The sequence below is a fragment of the Ochotona curzoniae genome, unplaced genomic scaffold (assembly GCF_017591425.1).
Source record: "Ochotona curzoniae isolate NIBS_2020 unplaced genomic scaffold, NIBS_Ocur_1.0 scaffold_4505, whole genome shotgun sequence".
Lineage (NCBI taxonomy): Eukaryota > Metazoa > Chordata > Mammalia > Lagomorpha > Ochotonidae > Ochotona > Ochotona curzoniae.
The window spans coordinates 7,064,194-7,074,518 of NW_024467118.1; the positions used below are offsets into that span (position 1 = coordinate 7,064,194).

Genomic DNA, 10,325 nt, shown 5'->3' on the forward strand with positions numbered 1-10,325 from the left:
TTCTAAAGAACAGATACATTTAGACATTCACTAGAGTAATTTAAACTATTTTATGGTACTCCATAACCCCATGTAATGGAATTATGGCTGTTTTCCATACCCTGATGCATTGATGAACCTGTGTGGGATTTTGTCACTGTGTCCCTTGTGTCTCTAGACTGGTTCTTCTGATGGCTATTCTGAATGGCTTTGCCTACTTTGTCAGGACAGAGGGTGTCAAATATGTGTGTTATGTGTAATGCATGTGACACTCATGTGGAAGTACTTACTACTTGGTACTCTAAGAGTTTTCTACTGCTGAGGGACAAAATAGTGCAAAGTCTGTGGGCCAAAACAATGCAGATGGAGGATGTCACAATACCTATGGGGGCTAAAAGTGCAATCCCTGAACTGCAGAATTCCATGCTCAGGATCTCATCAGACAGAAATCTTAGAGGACAATGAAGACTGCAGACCAAGTTAGGGTCCAGGGTCCTCTTCCAGCTGTTGACACAACTTCCTTGGACCTGCAAGACTGATGCTCCCTGACTTCTCCAGCTGTATGCTAGAGAGCATTATCCGCATCCAGAGGCTGCCCAAGCTTCCCTGTCATGTGGGCCCCAAGCCAAGCTCACTGTGGACTTACGTGCCAAGGCAGCTGGAGTGTGTATCTAGGATTTGGTGCAATCACTCAGAGAAAACTCCCCACTTTCAGGGCTCATAGATCAAGCAGGCCCCTACTTCTCCTGAGAGCCTCCATTTTTAAAGTTAACAGATTTGACACCTTTATTATGTTTGCAAAATTCCTTCAACAACTGTACCCAGATTACTGTTTGAATAACTGGAGAAAGATGTGTGTGGACAAGCATTAGGCATCCTGGAGTCCATTCTGTGCGTCTGTCTAGTGAGGCATCAGAACAGGCTGTACCTTACACTTGCATCGAATGGGACCTGAGCGTGATTCCCTGCAGGGTTGCAATGGTGTATGCTGCATTATTACCTGCATTCCTAACACACAAGCTTCTCTCCTGCCTGAGCATTCATGGGGCCAAATTGTCCAGAGGCAAGATTGAAACAAGTTTCCAAAGATGAGCCATAATTCTATGAGGACACATTTTAAAGTTTATGAGTTATTTTCCCCAATACTATTTACTTCTATTTAAAACATTTTTATTTATTTTTATTTTAAAGGTAGATTCACAGAGAGAAGGAGAGGCAGAGAGAAAGAACTTCCATTTACTGGTTCACTTCTCCAAGTAGTCACAACAGCTGGATCTGAGCTGTTCCAAAACCAGGATCCAGGAACCTACTCAGGGTCTCCCACACGGGTGCAGAGTCCCAAGGCTTTGGACCATCCTCTCCTGCTTTTCCCAGGCTGCAAGCAGGGAGCTGGATGGGAAGTGGAGGTGCTGGGACATGAACCAGTGCCCTTGGGATCCCAGTGCCTTAAGAAGGGGGGTATTAGACAATTGAGCCATTTCATTGGGCCCACCCAATACCATTTTTACCTTCTGAGAAAAAACTGTTCTGTAGTCAGTTGAGTTTGGAGTGCCTATTGGTGCCCCAACGCAATCACTCATGAAGTCTTCAAAAAGTTCATGAAAAATGTGTACTATTGAAAAGCTGTGAGGATTTTAAAAGATTTTACTCTAAAAGTAAGCTTACTTTTTAATTATATTTTTCCTGAAAACACCCTCAGAGAGCTCCTTACATCTGTGCCAGCTATACTGAAATCCAGAAAGCTCTGAAACCAGTGATTTCCATGGCTTACACCTAACTTGAACTGACATAAAGTTGATTTTCATATCAAGTTCCAAACATTTCACTGTCAACAGATTCTTGATTGATGGCAAAATGCTGCCAAGATTTAGACACCTTACAGCACACCTTGCTAATAGCATCAATAAATCTTGGAACTATATTGCACTAAGGATTTCAGGGAAGAGTGTTTTGTCAGCTAATGCTAGGATGCATACATTAAAAATTGGTTAGCCAACAAATACATTTGATTATTTTCTTTTTCAAGGAAAATGTCTTCTATCTGTTTTGACACCAACCAGTGTCCTGCAATTCATTTCTGCTCTGAGCAACAGAATCACTGTAGATCCCACAAGAAAAAGGGCTGGGACCCCAACAATGCTATCCTCTCTTCAGGTAGCAAATGGAACTGCAGTTTTCAGGCTACCTGCCCTGCTGACAATTACAGTCCAAGAGTTCTTGACGCTTCTTTTTTGTTCAATGACTTGCTGGATTGACTTACAGAGCTCAGGAAAGTGACATATGTATAACCACTTTCCATTGTAAGGAAGACAACTTTGAAGCAGCCCCAGAAAGGGGCACATCTGGTGACATGTGAGAGGGTCCTGAGCACAGGAACAGCTCCTGTGCCCTCTGACCACGGATGGCATAAGGACACCTTGTTCCTCTGACATGCCAGTAGGTCTACTAACCAGCAAGCTCCAGTATCCAGCATTTTAGCTGAGATTTCATTGTGTAGGCATCATGGGTTATCATCCCTGGACTGAACTGAATCTCTAGGCCCCTGTTCGCTCCCTGGAGATGAAGCTGGATCAGAGTCCCAGCCCAGCATCCCTGCAGATGAACCTCCTGAAGGTGTCCAGTGACTGACCCTGAGGGAGCCGATGAGGTGTAAACTCAGGTGTAGCCTAGCAACTCAGGAATAACAGATATTTCCCTCACTTGGGAAATTACAAGGGCTTTTAAAACTTCAGGCCAGGAACCTGGATGAATACCAGAAACATTCTTTATCATATAACACAATCTCATGGCTATTGAGATTCATGGGATGTTCCCTTATGCCAGTGAAAACACCAGTTTGTGAATTGCCATTCCTCTGCTGATGCTGATTACCCAATTGGAAGAAGGATTTTCATACTATATCCATGCCCCATTGGAGTAATACTCAGCTCCTGGGTGGGGCAGTTATTGTTATCCAAATCAGTGTACAGTTCATAAAACTGTATGAATAAGGTCCAGTGCAATGACACAATGGTTAATCCTCACGTTGCAAGGGCTGGTTGGTTCATGTCCTGGCTACTCCATTTACCATTACTCAGCTCCCTGCTTAGGGACTGGGAAAGCAGCGGAGGATGGCCCAAAGACTTGCGACCCTGCACATGGCAGAACTGGAGGAGGCTCTTGACTTTGGATGGGCTTGGCTCTGGTCATTGCAGCCATTTGGTGGCATCCCAAGGGTCAGATCTTTTGTACAGAAATACTGACACTTGCTTTTATGCTATGGGACGCCGTGCACTCAGTGGTGGAGACTTGGGGGCTTCAGCACCGGTGATAATCTGGGGCCCTGTCTTTCCTGCCCCAGTGATTTCAATGAGTTTCTCAACTTCCCTTACCACCTGCACAATGAGGATCTCTCATAGGGACTCTGCGAGAGAAGTGAGCAAAAGGTTTATAGTCCAACAAATGGGCTCAGGTTGCAAGTGTGTATCATTAGCACTGTGGTCATGGGGATATCAGTGAACTTGGAATTGAAACATGCAGCTTCAAGTTCTATAGTGGGTCACCTCCTTACTGACCTTGGTCTTATCTAAACTCCCTGGGCTCCCACACATTATATTTAAATGGTGTGCTTGAGCTAACTCACATGTTGTTGCACATTTCAGAGTATTTTATAGGCGATATCATGCTTTGGCACAATTAGTTCACTTTGCAGTCCTACCAGTATATCTCTATTTCAATGAAATAAGGCTTTATAATGATAGCTGAATATGATCAGACCACTTTTCCTTTTTGGCCTCTAACCCCTTCATCCTCACAGCCATTCCTGCACCCAAATTATTTTCAATGTTTTCGAAGTGGGCCCTTGTTAAGCACTATTTTTGCTAGCAAGCAAATGTTCCAACTCAATTTGCTTCTTGGCTAATGCATTTAATGTGACAAGCAAACGGATCAGCGCTAACTAGATGCATGGTTACTCGCTGAATATGTGTCTCCCTGGCTCACATTTACTGTTTCACATCACAGACAAGCTCCATCATTTGTGTTAAGGCCTCACCTGAATTCCTGCTTGGGGTATTCCTCTGTCCAGGCCCCAGCACAGCCTCCAGCTTGTAGTATGGGCTAGACTTCATTGATCCTTCAAGTATCTTTCATTTGGACAAGAGCACTCTTATAGTTGGACACTTTAGACAGGGACTTTTTTTTTATTAATGTAACAAAATGTCTCATTACAAAGAAAATGTATTCATTTGACTCAAAGTTTAGAGGCACCAAGTCTGAATAAACTGGCCCCAGTTCTTGTAAAGTTCCCCTTCCCTTCCCGCCTCTTGGCAAGTGGCAAAATGACAGGACATGTAGGAGGTCACATTATCTCACAAGAACTCAGAGGAAGTGGGGGGAAGAGAGGATCCATAACAGCCCCTCTCTACACCCTCCCTCTTAAAAATTCAACCACTTTTAGCATCAAGCTGCGCAAACATGAATGGAGGGCGCACACTCTGGCCAAGTTCAAGAGCACAGACCCCCATCCCTGTGTCCTATCTGTAGCAGAGATCCAAGCACTGGTGATGCCTCCCACTGCCTTCCCTGGCACATGAACAGAGAGCTGAATCAGATGTAGCGCAGCCAACACGCCAACCAGTGCCTATGAGAGATGCCAGTGCTACGGGTGGCAGTCTAACCCGCCCCGCTACGAGGCTGACCTCAGGATCCTCTTCTTCTGTTTGAAACTGTTTGCATTTTTACTTCATTGTCATCATTTATTGTCTCTTTCTGTGTTGAGGGAATCTCTAGAGCAACAGAACCAAAAAGACTTAGATAGATACAGGCAAATGATGATGATGATGATGATGAAAGACACATGATAAACAGAAGACAGATACATGGTATGTATTGACATATGTAGATATACTCAAATAAGAAGAGATCTGTTACTTGGCCTGGCTTATAGAATAACGATGGCCGAAAAGTCCTATAATAGGCTAACTATGAACTGGGGACTCTTAAAAAATATGTTGTAATTCTGGCACAATCTGAAGGCCCAAGAACTTGAAGTTTTCATATCCCAATCTAGGAAGAGATGGTTGACCCAGCTAGAAAAGAGGGAGCGGATTTGCCCTTCCCCTGCCCAGTTTCTATCAGGGCCCTCGAGGGGTTACATGGCGCTTTTGCACGCTGAAAAGGGGATCCTCTCTACTCAGCTGGCTTGTTCAGATGCTAACGTCATCTGGAAAGGCTCTCAAAGACACTCATTCATACTGTCAACACACAACACGAGCTATCCATCTGAAAGACATCCGTGAGAGATGGGGCCTTGTCAATCTTGCTCCATAATAAGTATGACATGCAGTGGGTCCTCAGCAATCTCTGAGAGAAAAAGTGCTCTGAGTTGATGCAGAAAACTGACCTGATGTGAACCCAAGTATTTTGAACAACTATGAATTTATTCTTGAAACAAGAACATGGAGTTCATAAGAGAAAAGAACTAATTGTATACCTGAGAGGCCTCAGGGCAGCATCTGTGTAAGATATCTCATTTCTTATTAAAGAACAAGTAATTAAAATGTGATGGATTGAATCTTTAATCACTGATACTGTACAGCAGTGCCAGTGCATAATGGTAATCAAAGCAATTGATTAATCTTGGTATTGTTTTTAGTTTTGTGCAGATAATAAGCCCTTCAGCTGCCTAATCCAGGACATGTCCTCTCTTCCTTTCCCTCTGAGGATGGACTTGGTATTGCATAAGCTGTCTGAACTTAGGCAGTGGCTCTGTCTATATTGACTGTGAGACTTGGTACAATTATGAGAATTCTTGCCTTTTTTTCCTCTGCAAAATGGTTATACCTTGGATTCCTCATGGGGTTGTTGTGAGTATACAGAAGTAATAAGAGTATACAGAAGCCAGTGCTGTGCCATAGTGGCATTTGCTTAAGGGTAGAGATGAACTTATGTAATCGTGTACAAAGCAGTGGCAGAGTTCTATTGACGTTTCCAAAGATGATAGAGTTGAGTCACTTCTCACTTTAGCTTCACTCGAACGGTCATTAGAGTCTCAGGGAAAGATTAGCTGAAGGGCATGCTCCCATGCAACCTGCCTCAACGTTGGCCTCAGGCAGACACTGCACAGTTAGTTCCACAGTTCAGTTCCAGGTAGGCAGGAGAAGGGGAAGTTTCACCTCAGGTTCAAGTCTAGAGAGCAAACCTGACACATATGCTTCAGTTTTCCACTGGGACGGTGAGGTGGGCAGGGCAAGGCTCTGAGGGCAGCAAGAGGTCAATCCCAATCGCAGTGACACAGGCTGTGTTACTCTGGACTTGTTAATCAGTATCACTGAGCTTCAGGATTTTAATAGGCATGACATGAGCATTAAATAAAATAGCATATTTTGTGCACTGCATAATGCAAGAACATCATCAGAGCTGTTAGATAATACTCTGCTTACTATCCTCTTTCAAGTCTTTTTGTGCATGTGTGGAAGGAGAAGGGAGAACAGGAAGATCAGAAGACAAACCTTGTAATGCTATAGAACACAGCAGGTTTCTTGGAAAAGTCATACAGAACAAGACGCAGCACTTAGCCCATGCTGTGTCCATGACACAGGCTCAAACCTGCTGTTTGCAGATGGAGAAATTCTGGAACTGTAAATATTGGAGCCAGGCAAACATGGCTTTTGTGAATTTCCTCTGGGCTGTTTTCTGAGAAGTGTTGCTTTGTGTGCCAGCTTCCCACCTTCATGCCTGTTCCCTGGCCTCTGGAATGTGGCCCTTGTGGCAGGGTCTGAACTGTAACCAGGGAGATGAAGATGTCCTTGGCTCAAAGTTTGCTGACTTGGGCCTTGAGTAACTGGTCAGAGTTTAATGACCAGGGGCTCCTGATGTTCAAGTACAGCTCAGGCATCAACGTGGTACGAAAACTGGCAGCTCCACAAGGATTTGCCTGCCTTTCCTTCCCATTCAGGATTTTCACTTGTTTTCCATATTTCCAAGCCTCTGAATCCAACAGCCACAGGGTTACAAAAACTATGGTGTTTGATGGTTTATCTCTGACCTCAGAAGACTCTCCTTAGATACACACAGATGGTGAATGAAATCACCCGAGTTCTCTTCTTGGCTCTGCTAGTTAGTTGTGTGGAAGGGGGCCGGGCGGAGTGGTCATGGAGGTTCAGCGCTGACTGCCCGCTGGAGGCCAACCCGGAGGTCACCAACCAGTTTCTCAAGCAATTAGATCTGCATCCTAATTGGCAGTTTGTTGACGTATATGGAATGGATCCTGAACTTCTTAGCATGGTACTAAGACCAGTCTGTGCCGTGTTACTTCTCTTCCCTATTACAGAAAAGTATGAAGTATTCAGAACAGAAGAAGAGGAAAAAAATAAAATCTCAGGGACAGGATGTGACATTGTCAGTACATTTCATGAAGCAGACCATCAGCAATACCTGTGGAGCAATTGGATTAATCCATGCTATTGCAAACAATAAAGACAAGATGCACTTTGAATCTGGATTGACCTTGAAAAAATTCCTGGAAGAGTCTGTGTCAGTGAGCCCTAAAGAACGAGCCAGATACTTGGAGAACTATGACGCCATTCGTGTCACTCATGAGACCAGTGCCCATGAAGGTCAGACAGAGGCACCAAATATAGATGAAAATGTAGATCTTTATTTTATTGCCTTAGTTCATGTAGATGGGCATCTCTATGAATTAGATGGGCAGAAACCATTTCCAATTAACCATGGAAAAACTAGTGATGAAACTTTACTAGAGGGTGCCATAGAAATTTGCAAGAAGTTTATGGAACACGACTCTGATGAATTAAGATTTGATGCAATTGCTCTTTCTGCAGCATAGTTTGTCAATAATGGGAACACCAAATACTGTATTACTTGCAGCAGTCATTCTCACAGCATGGCAGGTGTTGTAAGGTGGCTGTGATGATGGTGGGGCTGATTCTACCACCTCCTGGGAAACCGTGAGAACAATAATGCCTCTCCCTGGCCCAGTCCGGAGGTTTGGTCTAGCAAGTAGGCTGCAGGAGTTCCTTGGTCATCCCATTGCAGTGTTCAAAAGCAGTTCGTTAATACCCTGTGACATCATTATTAAATGTGGGAATTGTTAACTTGGACATGGTGTCTAGGGAAGGAATAATAAGACCATGTATCATTCTCACACCTCAGACCTTGAGAGTCACAGCCTAGTTCCTTTGTTCTGTACATTTACTCTCAACAATTGTACTTAGGATCTCTCAGCCTACATTCCTGTTCTATCACCTTTTGTAATTCCTTCAAATATGTTAGAATATCCTTATTCCCTGACCCCATGGACTTGTCTAAATTGTATGAGACTTTAATAAGAAGATGAAAATAGTGTGTAACTTCTAAGCCAATAAAAAAATAAAATTGAAAATCCCATCAATTAAAACACAAACAAAAAAATGAATGGAGAAAAAATAGAAAAAGGAAATAGAAAACTGAATAAGATAATGGAAGTAACTCCAAATTGATCATATTCAAAATATGTAAAAGACCTAAATCTTCCAAAAACAGATTGTGAATAAAGTTGAAATCATGTTTTGTGTGAGAGATGTTAAAAGAAACAAACAAAAAGATGAAAAAGTAAAATTTAGTGAATTGAAAATTTAAAAAAAAGAAACCACTATTCAAAACCTAACTGGTGCTGCTGTATCAGTCTCAGAGAGATGGAGCAAGTCAGAAAAACATGTTTAGAGCTAAAAATAGGTCACTAGGTATCATAAAAGTATTACATCTGTAATTCTTCTAAAACTGAATACATGTCCTAAAATAGCTTCAAACTATATGAAGCAGTACATGAGCAAAGCATAAAGATGGATTTTTTGTGATCTAAAGACATCCCCTCCAAAATCTACATGATGCCACTGTGATGGAGTAGCAGGGGGAAGGACCTGCACCAGATGGTTAGGCCATACGGTCCCTTGCTTGAGAAAGGATGTTTCAGGCAGTTAGCTATGTTGCCCTTCACTGCTTTCCTCCAGTGGATATGGCAGCAAGGCAAGTTGGGAGACCTTACTGTGGAAGCCAAGCAGAGACTGAACCTGCCAGCATCTTCCTCTTAGACTCACCTGCTTCCAGAGCTGAGAAGGATCACTCTGTTCCTTACACATCACCCAGTTTATAGTGTCCCACTGTAACAGCACAGCTGCACTCCCACGCACCCGTGATTCAGTCAACCCCAAATCACCACTCTGAACCATGTGGTGGGAACTCTGGGGTATTTTTCCTGTGTGTACATTTGTGCTTATGTGTTTAACTGAAATTAGGCTCACAATACAGCCTAGTCTGTGTGTTAGCCCCACAATATCTATGCTGTACCATGTTTCCATATCCATACATCATCATCCATCCATATCATCATCAGCAGCTGCCCAGATTTCATCATATGAACACAATTTCAGTCATCAGTCTGTGACCTTTGAAGATTACGTTACTTTGAATGCTTCACATCCATAAATAAGTGGAAGTGACTGTCTCCTACACTCTTTCACTCTTACTTGAATATTGTGTTAGAATCAATCCATAGAAGTGATCTTCTTATTAAAGCTAAGTAGACTTCTCAGGGCACATTGCCAAAGTGTTACTTTATTTTTTGTTTGTTGAAGATTATTCCTTTTGAGGAATATTTCAGACTATCCATTTCTTCATAATCGAGTGGACCCTGGAAATTATCATTCTCCTTTCCTTCTCACAATATAAGAGGCAAAAAATAGTGTTACATTATCAGTTTATTGTGGATTAGTGAAATTAAACTTTGGAATATGATTATTGAATATTTAGATATGTTTTCTTTTGAACATGATCAAACTATATTCTCTTTTATTTAAAAAGTTGCCTTTTTTAACCAGTGTAAAAATATTTTTATAAAGATAGGGTTTGGTTGCAATTACAACAACGGGCATGTGCAGCAGACTGTGTCAGACCCTGTATTGGCTAGCACACACAAGAATCAGGTCTGGGATCGACTCAGATGAAGTTTTTGTCAGGATCCCTTCAACTGAATGACTGGACTCAGAACCCAACCATGGAGATAACTGCAAGTTCCCTGATCTGACCGTGGAGTGCACGTGTCAGAGCTGGGCCTCCTCAGTGGTTTAGATGGAGCAGTGGACAGCACATCCAGGTGCACATGCGGATTATGGCAGTGTATTGGAGCATGCAGAGGATACCTGGGACCACAACAAAGGACAGAGAACAGAACAAATTGATCAACTACCGCAACCAAGTGTTGGCAGTAAATACCTGGGCAAACGGAGACTCTAAGGTGAACTATGTCAACCAATGGATTCTGGAAAGATTCCATTGTGCTTGAAGTGGCAAGATCAGAGGTAATTCAG

General features: G+C 42.8%; 1 pseudogene; it reads left to right on the forward strand.

Moving 5' to 3' along the window:
• Positions 1 to 7,140: 7,140 nt before the first annotated feature.
• On the forward strand, positions 7,141 to 7,807 carry LOC121146590 (annotated as a pseudogene).
• Positions 7,808 to 10,325: the final 2,518 nt, after the last annotated feature.